The following is a 16,417-nucleotide window of genomic DNA, read 5'->3' as shown; positions in this document are numbered from 1 at the left end:
CCAGTGGTTCTCAAACCTGAGCAAGCATCAGAGTTATCTAGAGAGATTCTTAAAACACAGATTGCTAGGTCCCACCCACAGAGGTTCTACCCCAGTAGGTCAGGGGTGGGGCAAAAAAATTTGCATCTCTACCATGTTCTCAAAGAAGAAGTTACATCTAGAATATAGTTTGATTTTAGAAAAAGAGCATTCAATTATAAACTGAGCGTAACCAGGAAAGAGAGCTCCTTGTACCTTTCAGAGAAATTAAAACATCTAAGAAAAGTCCAAGATCTGACTCCAGCTATTAGGTCAAGAAATAAACCTAGACTAAAAAAAATCATCACCACTACCACCACCACGATCACCAATACCACCAACACCACCAACAACAACACCATCACTACTACCACCAACAACACCATCACTAACACCACCAACACCATCACTAACACCACCAACAACACCATCACTACCACTGACAACACCACCATCACTACTACCACCACCAACACCATCACTACCACCAACACCACCACCATCACTACTACCACCACCAACACCACCAGCACCACCAACACCATCAACACCACCATCACTACTACCACCAACACCACCATCACTACCACCAACACCATCACTAACACCACCAACAACACCATCACTAACACCAACAACAACACCATCACTAACATCAACACCAACAAAAACAACACCAACAACACCATCACCACCACCACCACCATTATCATCATTGTGGTGAATCCCAAGTCCATTTCTCTAACATTAGTCATCTTGGACCATCTATTGCAGGGCAATAAATACTTTCCATATTGCTGGGTATCTCTTTGGCCTCCATGTCAATAATTCTGTTAAAGATATATTTATTTATTTTAGAGAGAGAAAGAGAAAGTGGGGTGAGGGGCAGAGGGAGAGGGAGAGAGAGTCTTAAGCAGATGCCACACTGCGCATAGAGCCCAGCATGGGGCTCAATCTCACAACCCTGAGATCACGACCTGAGCCAAAACCAAGAGTCGGACACTTAACCGACTGTGCCACCCAAAGGCCCCTCCATGTAAATAGTTTTTAAAGAAGCAATCTCAATAGGTACTGATCAATGAGATAGAAGCTGTTATAGCACAAGAGGTCTAAAGGTAGACATCCTCCATCCCTTGAGCCGGACTTTGCCCTTGAGTTAATTTCATCACCACTAAGGTGAGTGTGGCTCTTGTCATTGGTGCTCCAGCCCAGAGAACAATGTTGCTCCAACAGGCCCTGGAAGAGAAGATCTCAAAATTTAGTGGAAAGGTTACCAGCAAGGACTTTGGCATCAGCCAGCCCTGGATTTGATTTCTAGATCTGTCATTTACTTTCAGAGACCTAGGGCCCATTCCTTTCTGTGTTTGTTTCCTTATATTAAAATAGGAATAATTCTAGGGTTTTTCTGAGAATTAAGTTTAAAAATATGTGAAAAGAGCAGAATTCTTGGCCTGTGGTAAGTACTCAATAAATAGTATTTTTGGTCACTATTTTTATTTCCACTGTTGTTTGTTTGGAGAAGAAATGAAAAGTTGAAGAATGTTTAATCAGCTCGTAAAGCTGTCAAAGGGTTTTAATAGCTTGCTACAAAGTGATAAAACAGAAATTCTGCTAACCTCAGGCAAGAGGCTTAAGAGAGTCACACAGGGGGGCGCCTGGGTAGCACAGTCGTTAAAGCGTCTGCCTTCGGCTCAGGGCGTGATCCCGGTGTTCCGGGATCGAGTCCCACATCGGGCTCCTCTGCTGGGAGCCTGCTTCTTCCTCTCCCACTCCCCCTGCCTGTATTCCCTCTCTCGCTGGCTGTCTCTATCTCTGTCAAATAAATAAATAAAATCTTTAAAAAAAAAAAAAAAGAGAGTCACAGAGGAAATTGAATGGCCTTCATACTGTTGTATAATGAAAACTCATCAAGAGAAAGGAACACTTAATAAATCCTTTCCCACCGCAGCCCAGGCGAACAATTAACAAAACAGGAAAATGCAAAGGCAGCTAGCAAAGAATGCTAAAGAGAAGCCGAGAACCATGCAATAGGAAAAAAACAATCATTCCCAAATTTATAAATAATGGGCAGCATGTCATTTCGCAGAGAGCACTGGAGCGAAACCCTCTTCATCACAGCTGGAAAACGGTTTGATATCATTGGAGCTGCCGTCGGTACAGAAGCTGAAGCGCTCCCTCCCGTGAGTCACGGGGTGTCCTGTCCGAGGAAGTAGCTGCCTGGGGCAGCACAGGGCAGGACAGCTCTGCACGGAACACACAAACAGAATTAGCTAAATCAGGACTCGACCAGAGGGAAATCCCGGTGGGACCGGAGAAGTGACATTTCAGAGCCCTGCTCAGGTGAGTTTTCCCTCAAGAAGAGGAATCAAAAGTTCATCTTTGGGTTTTTCCACATCCATAAGCCTTTTTTTTGTCTTTCTGAGGTCTTGAGTTGGAGAACCCTCTGGGTCGTCCCGAAGACAGTCTTGCTGACCATCAACACCAGCAAACACTGCAGTCAAAGCTGCAGAACCTTTTCAACATGATTCCGCAGGACGGCTTCTACACTGGCCTCTCTTCCCGTTTAGACTGTTCCTTGTAAGAAGAGACTCTTTTTTTACAGTGAGGAAGAAAATGACTTCACAGAAGTCACTTTGCCTTCTGAGACGTGGAAGGTTGTTGGGGAGGGGTGAGGAGGCGGGAATCCAATGTAACCCCACCCATTATAAAAAGAAGATTTGTAGGGTTTTCCCTGCTGCAACACGATGCTCCAGGATGCCAAATAGAGAGATGTCCTTTGGGGCAAGGGAACACATTAATGAGTCTGGGACTATGGAAAGAAGGTCTCCAAGCTTAAGCTGGGTGGACCCAAAAAGAGATGGATTGGAGAAAAACACTTTGTTTCTAAAGAAGCAGCTGATAGGAAAAGAAAGCAATAGGGCACGAACCCTGCAAGCTGGACCTCTGGGCAGAGAGACAAATAGGAAGATGCTCCCAGGGTCAGGACCTGACAGAACTCCCCTCCACTGCCTCAAACGCTCAGTAAGTTTGGTGTAAGTGGCGTCATGGAAGGTTTTCAGCAGGGCAATGTGGGAGACCTACAGAATGCCTACGGAAGAAAAAGAGCAGAGACACAGGATTAAAAGGCAACAGGAAAACTATAAACCTTCCAGGAATATCCAGAGGTTTACCTTTAATGGAATAATGGCTCAAGCTAATGATAATTCATGTATTCTTTCATTCGACCAATATTGATGGAGCACTGCCCTTGTGCCAAGTATGGTGCAACTGGCAGTTCATGAGAGCCAACTGTGCTCCTTTCTTCCCAGCTCATTTACTGATGTCATGGTGGTAGCTTTAAATTGGCCATGGTAAGAATGTTTACACATAGGAATCAGCAAATGTTACAAATCAGGGTCTTGTTGTTTTGGAGGGTTTGGAATCTTTTTTTTTTTTCCCAGAGAGGTGGTCTACCTGTATACCACTGGCCAGCCACTAGTTTGTGGAAGACAGCAGCAAACTAAAGAGCCAAGGTCATAACCCTTGCAGAGCATGTGTTTCAAGGAGGAAGAGATCAAAGAATGAATTGATTGGTCAATTGATTAGTCAATTGATTAACAAGCTATTTTCAGATGGTGAATAAGGCTACGAGGACAATCAAACAGGGTGATTTGACAGGCTATGGGGGTTGGGAAGGCTTCTTTAAGGAGGCAACACTTGAGCTGTAACATAAATTTGCATGTACAAAATCATCCCAATAGAGTGGAGTCATCCATAGAGGAAGGGACTCTGATACATACCTTCCGTTTCTTTTTGATGTGCTGTTTCGGTGTTTACAATGAGACTGTCATATATAATATTCTGTTAGGTCGCCTATAAAATTACCACCAATAATTCACTTGTGTCCTCGGCTAGGACACACCTCCTTAGGCACGCAGTGAACCCCATTCTTTCTTCAATACTCAACCCAGCAATTCTACCCTCCACCTACTGCATCCCCAGGTCTCCCACTATACTGGGTCCCTCCTAGCAGCATAAAAACACAATTTTTTCTCCCGTTCTAAAAATGCCCTTTTCTGTCCCATTACCCCCTCCAGCTACTGCTCTATTTCTCGTCCTGCCTTTACAGCAAAATGCTCCAAAGAGAGGTTTCTATTCATTCTCTCCACATCCTGTCCTCCCTTCTCTCCTGACCCAGTGCAATAAGGCTCTCACCCCACCAGGCACCAGCACTGCTCTTGTCAAGGTCAGGAGCAAACTTTATGTTGCCAAATTCTTAATCTAACCTAAACTCCTGGCACTGTTGGACAAAACCAGTCACCCACCTCCCCCGCTATTTACACGAGTTTTGTGCTGGACTTCCAAGACTTGACCCTTTCCTGGATTTCCTCCTGCCTCGCCTATTGCTTTTCCCCAGTCTCTTGCTGGTTCTTCCCCATAAATGAGGACATGCCTCAGGGTTCAATTCTTAGACTTCTTCCCTTTCCTGACTGTGCTCATTTCTCCAAGATCTCACCCAGCCTCACAGCTTCTGTCTGATACCATCTAGGAGCTGAGGATTCTCAAAGCCTATCACCTGAGCTTATTTGAACATGTGTTGCCTACTTAACATCTCTGCCTGGAGCTAGAGTGATCCTTTACGGTGTAAGTCTTTGTAACGCCTTCGCTTAAAACCCTCCAAGGTTTCCCACCTTGCTCAGAGAAAAAGCCAACCGGTCTACAGGGCCCCCTCCCTGAATTTCTGTGACCCGCCCTTGATTCATCCTAAGATCTGCTTATAATACAAGAGGTTTTGTGAAGAGTAGGAGAGACCCATGACCCTATGCTAGTTCAGGGTCCCCCAGAGGCAGGCGAAAGAAGCCATCTATGTCACCCCAAATATGCCTCTTTAACATAAAATTTATTTTAAGCCGAAGGCAATTAAGAAGCTGCAAACAAGAAAAGCTTTCTGTCCCCTCCCCCTTTTGGCCTAAAGGCCAGATAGGCATTCTCCTTGTACTAGAGATGGACTTAGCCGCTCTAGAGGAATCTGCAAATGAACCTGACCCCATCAGTGACCTCCCATATATTTACCTTCCCACGGCAAGCCCCCTTGGGAGCCTAAAACTGCTTTCCTTCGTCCAGTAATTTCTCTGCAAGTTTTTGTTCTTTTTGAAGATGTTAATAAACCAGGATTCTGAGCCACAGCTTTGGGTTACTTGTTATAGAGGTTTTTCCTACGTGGTGTATACTGCAGGAGTCCACTGTTTTCCCCTTGTTAATCTCTTTGTTAAAGAGCCCCAGCCAAAAACCTAAGATAGGTAGAGGTGGGGTTCTGACTCCCCTACAAGGACTGGTGCAAGGACTTGGGGACAGGTGATTTACTTGTGAGACAGACCAAGACACAAATGTGACAAAGAGGGTGAGACAGGGGAAGGAGAAAGGACAGCCAATGGCCCAGTCCCTAGGAAAAGGGCATCTGGGGCTCCAACCCAAGGGGAACTCTGAGAATTGTCCCCTGCCATTCAGCACCAGCCCCCAAGGGACGAGCGTCCCTGTGCTTGCTCCCATCCCCACTGGTTGGGGTATTCCTGGGGGCAATGACTGCTGGGAATTCCCAAGTCCTCTGCCTGTAGCCCAGTCAGCTCCCAAAGTGCAGAGGAATCTGTCGGGCAGAGAAGGGAGAGACCTGGCATATGGGGAAGAAGCCATGAGTGCTGGAAACTTCCACAGCCTCTGTGGGGGAAGACAAGGGCGCATTGCGGTCCACTATGAGCCCTGCCCCCCCACACACACACATACACACCTTAGACTGGCTGGAAGCTATGGATATTGCCAGAACATCTGAAAACTTGATTTAAATAATATTCACAGTAATTTCCTTTAGAACCAGAATATTCCTCTCGCCACATGGTTTCTGTCATGTTTTTGTCTCCTACACCCTTTACTCTTTCTTCCGTACGTTCTCTTTCTCGGCTGTCTCATTATTTCTTTATCCCACCTGACCCTTCCCTCCCCTAAATGGAAGACTCTTAATGTATGAAGGACCTCTTCTTCTGCCTCCTTCAAGTCCTCCTTCAAGCTGGACGTCTATGCAGCTCCTCCCAGAAGGTTTCTCCTGCAGCCTTCTCAAAGTCGGCGCCATTGCCTGCTCTTCGTCTCGCTTATTGTTTCTGCTTGAATTCCTGTTGTAACGTCTTGACGGTAGGTTGAAATGGCCCCCAGCCCCTTCCCACGGGCATCTCGGAGTCCTCATGCAACTGGTGCGAGTTTGCTCAGCTCTGCTCCCAGGACGGGCGCCCCCGCTGTACTCTCTGCTACATCGTGCCTGCGTAATGGTGATACCACGATCCTCGATTCCTCCAAGCGGGAAAAACTGTCCCTTGAAAGCCGTTTTCCGTCGCCCAAGAGGTGAGGTCTGAACATACTTTTGTACCAGACCAGTCCTTTCATTTGGGAAAACCGACCTCTACGGTCTTTTGTGGTAGGCAGAATTTTGGCTCCCCTGACCTTCTCCCTCTGATGTCACACCCATGGTTATGTTACTTTGCAGAGCAAAAGGGACTTTGTGGCTGTAATTAAGGCTATTAATCAGCTGCTCTTAAAATAGGGAGATTATCCTGCATTATCCAGGAGAACCCAACGTAATCACATAAGCCCTTGAAATCGGCAGAGGAAGGCAGAGAGAAGCTGAGCATGAGAAAGACACACTACACCATTGTTGGCCTTGAAGATGGAGGTACGGCCCACAAGTCCAGGAATGCACGTGGCCTCTGGAAGTGGAGAAGCACCTCCAGCTGACAGCCAGCGGGAACATGGGGCCCTTAGTCCTGCAACCACGAGGAATTGCATTCTGCCCACAAACTGAATGAGCTGGGAAGCGGTTTCTTTGCAGAACCTTCCAATGAGAATGCAGCCAGCTGACCAACGCCTTAATTTTGGCCTCCTGAGACCCTAAACTAACAACCAGTTGAGCCCAGCTGGGACTTCTGACCAAAAGGACTATGCAATAATAACTGCATGCTGTTTAAAGCTGCTAAATTTATGGTAATTTGTTAGAAAATAATAAAATAAAATAAAATAAAATAAAATAAAATAAATATATAAATATATAAATAAAAATAAAAAATAAAAATTGTGGTAATTTGTTACGGCAGCAATGGGAGACTAGCCCAATGCCTCCAACTAGACAGTTTTAAGGAGGTATTTGTGAAACTGTGGCTCTGTGGATCTGTCACTAAATGTCACTAAAAGTGTGGCAGGAGCCTCGCCTCTGTGACGTGGTCCTTCTAGAGAGGTCTTTCTTTGCTGACTACAGACTGGATCAACCCTGTGCCAAGGCACCATTTGGTCAACAAGAGAATCCTCTCCTACCCTGTTACTCTTGAAGGCTTAACCAAGATATCTCTCTGCTTCACCCCTTCCCTTGGTGAAGGGGGAGCTCTTCCTTAGAATATGATATGGGGGCCATGGAGCGGGGAGAATATAATTTAAACTTCCCATCACTTCTTGGTGCTGCTGAGGCCAGACACCTGATGTATTATCAGGGTTCTCCAGAGAAATAGAGCCAATAGGATCGAGAGAGAGAGAGAGAGAGAGAGAGAGAGAGGGAGAGAGTTTAAGGAATTCCTATGCAATTATGGGGGCTGGCAAATCCAAACTCCACAGGGTGCACTGGCAGTCTAAAGACCCAGAGAAGAGCAATGTTTCCATTCAAGTTCAAAGGCTGTCTGCTGGAAGAATTCCTTCTTGCTTAGGGTTTAGTCAATCTCGAGTTCTATTGGGCCTTCAACTGATTAGATGAGGCCCACCTACATTGCAGAAGGCTATCTCCTTTCCTCAAAGTTTGCCAATTTAAATGTTAATCTCATCCAAAAATATCTTCATGGAAACATCCAGGATAATGTTTAACCAAACACCTAGGCACATGGCCTAGCCAAGTTGACACATAAAATTAATCATCGTACCTGGGTAGACTAGTTGACCGGTTGGTTTGTTTAGGAATGTGTTTATTTTCTATAACAAATAAGCATGTTTAAAACATGAATTACAATACTGCATATAATTACAGGGATAAATAGAGAGAGAAGTTAAAAGTATTATAAGCTTATGGAATGCTAAATAAACACTAGAGTCAGAATAGTTATTATTAGTGGAGAGAGGAAGGTAATCCAGGAGCTTCAACTTACTAGCAGCATTTAATTTTTAAACTGAGTGTTTGTTGTATTTTTCTTTATACATTTGCATATAGTTGAGTTATTACATAATTATGTTTTAAAAATAAATTATTCAGAACATTTTTTAAAAGAAGAATAATGGGGAGATCAGACTTATTGTATCTAAAAACACATTATAAAGCATCAGTAATTAAAATAGTTTGGTGTCAGTGCAGAAATGGACTGATCCCTGAAACAGACCAGAAAGTCCAGAAGTAGCCCCCAAATGCCTAAGGAATAGAGCCTATGGTGAGGGTGCATTTCAGATTAGTGGGGTGAAATAGAGGATTTGATGAATTGTCTCAGGCTTTGTAGCTACCTTTTGTCCTTACTCCTAAAATAAATTTATAAAGACAGTCTTTTTAATGAAAATTTAAACCATAGGGGCGCCTGGGTGGCACGGCGGTTAAGCGTCTGCCTTTGGCTCAGGGTGTGATCCTGGCGTTATGGGATCGAGCCCCACATCAGGCTCTTCTGCTATGAGCCTGCTTCTTCCTCTCCCACTCCCCCTGCCTGTGTTCCCTCTCTCGCTGGCTGTCTCTATCTCTGTCAAATAAATAAATAAAATCTTTAAAAAAAAAAAAAAGAAAAAAAGAAAATTTAAACCATAAAAGAAGGAAACATGGGTGAATTTAGTTATGTCTTTGGCATGAAAAAGGCCTTTGTATGAGGTGCCTGGCTGGCTCAGCTGGAAGAGCATGCGACTCTTGATCTCAGGGTTGTGGGTTCAAGCCCCATGTTGGGCATAGAGATTACTTAAAAATAGGGCACCTGGGTGGCTCAGTTGGTTAAGCCACTGCCTTCAGCTCAGGTTATGATCCTGGAGTCCCGGGATCGAGTCCCAGGATCAAGTCCCACATCAGGCTCCCTGATCAGCAAGGAGTCTTCTTCTCCCTTTGACCCTCCCCCCTCTCGTGCTCTCTCTCATTCTCTCTCTCAAATAAATAAATAAAAATCTTTAGAAAGAGAGAGATTATTTAAAAATAAAATCTTAAAAAAAAAAAGAAAGAGAGAAAAAGGCCTTCGTAACATAGCATATCCAGACACCATAAATGGGAAGATTTTTTTAAATTTTTGTATAAATAAAAAAATGTAAATTTCTGCAAGGGCATAGACAAACCAGGAGACAGTATTTATGGATGTATGGCTACTTTCCTTAAATCCACTGAGGTCACAATAGTCAACAACATAAGAAATAACCCAATAGAGAAAAAAGAATGGGTAGAGGAAATGAACAGTTGATGGGGAAAAAAAGCATTAAAAATGCACCACTTTATCCATATATACAATGGAATATTACTCAGCTATCAAAAAGAACCATTTCTCGACATTTGCTGCAACATGGACGGCACTGGAGGAGATAATGCTAAGTGAAATAAGTCAAGCAGAGAAAGACAATTATCATATGATTTCTCTCATCTATGGAACATAAGAACTAGGAAGATCGGTAGGAGAAGAAAGGGATAAAGAAAGGGGGGGTAATCAGAAGGGAGAATGAAGCATGAGAGACTATGGACTCTGAGAAACAAACTGAGGGCTTCAGAGGGGAGAGGGTGGGGGAATGGGATAGGCTGGTGATGGGTAGTAAGGAGGGCACGTATTGCATGGTGCACTGGGTGTTATACGCAACTAATGAGTCATCGAACTTTACATCAAAAACCAGGGATGTACTGTATGGTGACTACCATAATATAATTTTAAAAATTATTATAAAAAATAAAAAAATTAAAAAATAAATTTAAGAGTCTAAAAAAATGCACCACTTTATTAATAACTAAAGAAATACAAATGAAAAAGCAACTAGATGTCAATTTTATCAAATCAGATTTGTAAAACTTAAATACTTTATGGGTGAGGCTATGGGGAGGAAGACAGTGAGAGAGGTAAATAAGACAAGCTTTTTGCAGAGTAATTTTGCAATAGCTGTCAAAAAACGTCAGTGCACACCTTTTGATTCAGTTCCAATTCTTGGGGTGTGCTCCCCAGAGTCCACTGAGAGGTGGTGTAGAAATGTTCCGCATCACTGATTAGAACAGCAAAAACATGGAAAGAGCTAAGTATCCATCAATAGGGTAGAAGGTAATGCTATGCACCAGTCTAAAGAATGGGGTGGATCTCTGCGTCAATATGGAAATTGCCCTAAGATATATTATTAAGTAATGAAAGCGAAGTATACAGCATTTCATTGCATAATCCAATTTGTGGCTTTTTAAGAATCACATTTACTGAAATATACATAACCACTTGTGAAAGAACATGTTTTTCTTGTATACCCTTTTGCAATTCTTATTTTTAACCACATAAATGTAATGCTTTTGTTTTTAAAAAAAAAAAAACCTAATTTTTCAATGAGAAAAAATCACTGACATGGAGCAATATTACCATTAAGTGCAAAAAAATCAGGTCATAAAACAGCATGCATAATTATAATCCCATTTTTCCCTATACATCTGTAATTATTCCCACATACACTTGTGTGTGTAAAAAGCCATCTGGAAGAATTTAGCCAAAATGTTAATTGGGAAAATGTCCAGAGGCAATGATTTTCCCTTCGCTTCTTTGAATTTTCTGTTGTTCTACAGCAGGATTTCTCAATCTTAGCCCTAGGGACACTAGTTACATTTGCGGCCAGATTATTCTTTATTGTGGGGGCTGTCCGGTGTCTTCTTGGATGTTTTGTAACATCATTGACCTCTACTCACTAGATGTCAATAGCATCCTCCAATTGTGACAAACAAGGTATGTCCAGACATTGCCAAATGTCTTCTGGGGAGCAAAATCATGACCCCTACTCCCAACCACTGGATTTACAGTAAACATGATTTATTTATGTAATCAAAAAGTTAAATCCGGATAGATTGGATCAAAATACATATCATAGGTAGATAACAGATAGATGAGAGAGAGAGAGAGAGATTAGATAGATAGATAGATGATAGATAGATGATAGATGATAGATAGATGATAGATAGATAGATAGATAGATAGATAGATAGATAGATAGATAGATAGATACGGGAGAAAGCATGGGATATATACAAACACACAGTACAACCACTGGGCGACAGATTAGTTGTGAAAGCCCCAGGATATGAGCAGCTGAAGAGACCACTCCACTGAGATTTTCTTCTGACCTTTTTCTAGGCTCCTCTATGATGGGGATAACATGAGTAACTGTTCCCCAAACTCACCAGAAGGGAGTCACTGAATGAGCAAGTGCCCACAATACTGCCCTTTGGAGGCTTTGCCTATATTCGCCATGATGCTGCCTGGATAAAAATATTTCTGATACACCTCTTTGACGTATATGTTATCTTCAGACTAGATAACATATACCTTTTAATAATTTCAGAGAGGGTCAATATTTCTCTTTTTTTTTTAAGCGAAGCTGCTTATAAGAACTAGAGAGATTTAATTTTGGATGCAAGTCTGATGAATAAATTGTATACTCAAATTAAACAATTTTGTGCAAAATAAGCTGTGAGAATAGTTTTAAGTAGATGTTTGTTGCTGTGTATGTGTCTCCCCCCAAAGATATGTTGAAGTCCTAATCCCTAGTATCTCAGAATGTGACCTTATTTGGAAACAGGGTCATTGCAGGTTAGTTAAAATGAGGCCAGACTCTAGTAGGCTGGGCCCTTAATGCAATATGACTGGCGTCCTTGTAAAGGAAGGGAACATCTTGTGAACATAGACACACACAGAGAGTAAACGATGTGAAGACACATGGGTGCAGACAGCCATGTGCCTGGAGATGCGGGGCATCTCCAAGCCAAGGAACTCCAAGGATTACCAGCAAACACCAGAAGCTAGAAGACGCAAGGAAGGATTCTCCCTTATGGCTGTCAGAGAGAACAGCACCCAGCCAACATCTTGATTTTGGATGTCTAGTTTCCAGAATCATCAGACAATAAATTTCTGTTGTTTCAAGCCTCCTAGTCTGGGGTACTTTGTCATGGCTGCCCCAGGAACTATTATGGTTGTTGACCTTCCTCACAACGCCCAGATTGTCACGTCTGCCGCTAACCGCGTATTACAGGGGAAGGGTCCTACTCCAATGCCAGGTCGGACCCTGGCTGGCTTAGCCAATCAGATCTTCCATTTCCTCACCCGTGAGTCACTGTTAAGGGATGGATGTGTATCTTAAGTTGGGCCAGCGTGACTTTCAGGATTCTCCCTTAAAATGGTGGGATCTCCAGGGAAGGATGTGAACCACCAGTTGGGAACCAAAAACCGTGCAATCCAAGCTACATCTGGTAACAGCCACCTTCGGAAGCAGCCAACAGGGGATGTGAGGACGATCTGGCTGCGACATCTGTCACCCCATTGATCGCCAGGGTTGATTTGGCTGATCTGGCTGGCTAGGCGGGTGTCCCCTTCCTCCCTCACCGCTCCATGTGCGTCCCTCCTGAAGCTGCACGCTCGGTCGAAGAGGACAACCTTCCCCCATAGAGGAGGACCGTTCTTCGGTCAAGGGTATACGAGTAGCTGCGCTCCCCTGCTAGAACCTCCAAACAAGCTCTCAAGCAGCCAACAGGGTGAACAGCAGAGCAGAGGAATGCAAACACCCTGGGTCCTTGGAGAATCTTCAAAGCCCTGGATCAGTCTGCCCTGAAATACACCAACCTTACAGCTAAAGGCTTTATGGTTTAAGACTTGCATTTTGCATTTCTTGCAACCCAAAACTTCCTAGCTGGCAGACCAGCATCACAAGGCATATACACCACTTCTAGCCAGTGCAAGGGGCTTTCAAAGGACCTCTTGGAGAGCTCAACAGGAAAGACACAGGGCTGGAGCCACACCTGCAGAGTCTAAAAGCTGGAGGCTGTGGCTAGAACTCACCTTGTGAGTTGTAGGAAGCTGACAGCTGAAGGAAGAGACAGGGCTATCTGTGGTGGGAATCAAGATATTCCATCACACTTACTGTTTTGACTTTCATGTTTAGGACTACAACTTATTATTGTAGAGGGTGTGAGGTAGGGGGGTCAAGATTAGTTTGTTACAAATGATGTTTAATTGACCCGCATCACTTATTGAAAAAAATATTGTAGAGCCTGATGGACAAGGATGGAATATTCATCTCCCAACAGCCAGAGGTGGGCTTGCTGAAAGGAGGTCTTGTCGAGGGAGGCTCTGCCCAACAGACCCACATGGAAGTACAGCAGGCGAATGAATTAGAAAGCAGAGAAGGGAGTCTTTCACTGGTAATCAGTTGGCCAGCAAGAGAAGACATCACCCACTTCAACGGAACTGCAGAGGCAACATACCCAAAAATGGTAGAATCCCTGGCAAGCCCCCCAAAAATGTTCCCTGAGAAAATAATCTAGCACCTGGACACCCACCACATGCAGAGAACACCAGCATGAAATTACAATGGAAGGGGTCAAGCAAAGCCTTTCCTGCCCCTTCCTCTCCTGCCACGGCAGCCCTGCAGAAACTGAAAAGAGCAGATGGTAAAAGAGGAAAATGAGTGATTAGGAAAGAAAAGCAATCAGATCGCTATCCTGTTGGTCCTCAGACTGAGTCAGGCCGCAGCTAATGGCCGGGAGAGGATTTAAGTGCGATGAAATAACAAATATTAGAACAGATGAGACTTGTTTAATTATTAGAGAGTCTTTTCTTGTGACTAAAGGGCCTGGAAAAAATATGGGTCCTCCCCAGATTTTAAGCAGTTTTAACAGACAGTCATACCTGTATCCTGTGCCATTAACCCTAGGCAGAGAGGCTATGTGTTGCCAATACTTGCAGCTCTGGCTGAGGCCTTCTATCTGGCCGGGGAGGGCGCCCAAACCTCAAGCAAGGCCAACCAGAAATGCTGCAGAGCTCAAGGGCCTGGAAGCAGTCCTCAACCAAGGAGGGGCAGGAGGCTGTGGGGTCAGGACACAGCTTCCTGGCCCCCCAGTTGGGGTAGCTCTGCGCTCTCTGGCCTGAACACTTCCTCATCATTGGCTGGTTCGCTTTCCTATCTCACTTCCTCATTCCACCTACGCATGGGTCCTGGGATTGCCTCTGTAAAAACTACCTGCTCTCAAATTCATGTCTTCGGGTTTGCTTCTGGGGACATCCAAACCAAGACACCAGGAAAAGAGGAGGTGATTTCAACAAGCGGGTTGGAGAAAAAAGATTGGCTTCTTGCTGCTTGTCCATGCAAGACATCAATCACACTGGTAATGGGGGTTTGATTCATCATGAAGTTTCCTGCCTAAAACCTGGGGACAGGAGGCAGTGGGGTTTTCCATTCTCTTCTGCATGCTCATCACATCTCGAAACTGAATCTACGTAGAGTCAGATGCTAATCACATAACTCTTCTGACTTCTTCCTGCCTAGTGAACTTTCCACTTCCTCCCATGGTGCCCTTGGAGTGAGATGAGTTATACATGGGGCAGAGCTCATGTGATGCACCGTTCATAAAGTTGGGGTTGATGGCCGATCTATGTCAGGGTGGCTAGCTCCCAACAGCCCAATAGCCTTGCTTACTGTATTTTTCCGTCTTCTAACCAAAGTGTAATTTACATGCAGTAAAATTCAAACATTTTCATCTGTAGTTCTGACACTTCTTTTTTGCTTTTTAAATAAAGTTATTGAGAAGTATAATTCATAGATTAAAAGTATAAAACATAAATATAGAACTAGACAAGCTGCCACAAAGTGGACAAACTTTTAACAAGTTCATATAACTACCACCAAAATCAAGACATTCCATCACACTTACTGTTTTGACTTTCATGTTTAGGACTACAATTTATTATTGTAGAGGGTGTGAGGTAGGGGGTCAAGATTAGTTTGTTACAAATGATGTTTAATTGACCCGCATCACTTATTGAAAAAAATATTGTTCCTATGACTTGCCATGGAGCGAGCGAATCCAAATACCATATATGTGAGGGCAGTTTCTTGTTTCTTGACTCTCTTTGTTATCCCATCAACCTATTTGTCCATTTTTGCACCACTACCATGTTGTCTTAATGACTGTAGCTTTACGGTAACTCAAAATCAGGTAGTATAAGTCCTCCAGCTTTGTTTGTACTCAGAATTCCTTTGGCTATTATAAATCATTTGAATTTCCATATACATTTCAGAATCATTTTCTCAACTACCACAAAGTAACCAGGTAGGATTTTTTACTGAAATTGCCCTGAATTTATAGGTGAATTTAGGAAGGACTGACAAATTAAGTTCTTAACAATACTCAATCTTCCAGTCCATAAACAAGGTAGAGAGCTTCGCTAATTTTGTCCTTCTTCTTTTTAAAATATTTTGTTTATTTATTTGAAAGAGAGAGAGTGAGTGAGGGGAGGGACATAGAAAGATGCAAACTCCCCTCTGAGCAGGGATCCCAATGCAGGGCTTTGTCCCGGGGCCCTGAGATCATGAACCAACCGACAGAGACACCTAGGCGCCCCTATTTTGTCTTTCTTTAAATTCTCTCAGTAATGTTCAAAGTATTTGCTACAGAAATATTGAACATCTTTCATTAGATTTATTCCTGGCTACTTGATATTTTTCCATATTTCCTTTTTTTAAAAGTTTTATTTATTTATTTATTTGAAGACAGCAGGGGCAGAGGGAGAGAATCTTTCAAGCAGACTCCACACTGGGCACAGAGCCTGCCGTGGGGTTCAAACTCACGACCCGGAGATCATGACCTGAGCTGAAACCAAGAGTCAGACACTCAACTGACTGAGCCACCCAGGCGCAGCCCCCCAGTACTTTCTCAGGGCCAGGACTAGAGTAAGGCAAGAGAAGAGAATGAAAGGGAATACTTCCTTTAATCTTTCACACCAGATGCCACCCTAGCCTCCTCCTCGTCCCAGCCTTGGCTGCTCTACATGATATTTCTTTAAAATTTTTATTTTTACTAATTTGTTTCTAATATGCAAGAATTCAGTTGATTCTTATATACAGACTTTGTAATAACAACTTTGGGCCATCCATGTCATGACTCCCGCCTATCAAAGCTCGGTGACATGCAGATGAGGAAGGAACTACCCCATAGACTAAATAAGAATGGAGTGTCTGTGTTTTCAGGGATCGTAGGCTGTCCCCCAAAGCTCTCGATTGCATCCCTCCACTTCTGAGTCACTTACCAGGCTCCCAGAGCATCATGGGCAACTGGGAATCCAGGAAGTGGAACCGGAAATCAGAGCGAGGTAAATAACTGCAGAAGGGCTAGTACCAGAAGGACCCCCACTTCTGTAAGTCCACAGAAGCCAGGAGTTCTTCC

Source organism: Ursus maritimus, unplaced genomic scaffold (genome assembly GCF_017311325.1).
Source record: "Ursus maritimus isolate PB19 unplaced genomic scaffold, ASM1731132v1 scaffold_1, whole genome shotgun sequence".
Lineage (NCBI taxonomy): Eukaryota > Metazoa > Chordata > Mammalia > Carnivora > Ursidae > Ursus > Ursus maritimus.
The sequence above is the reverse complement of the archived record's forward strand: the minus strand, read 5'-3'. Positions refer to the sequence as shown.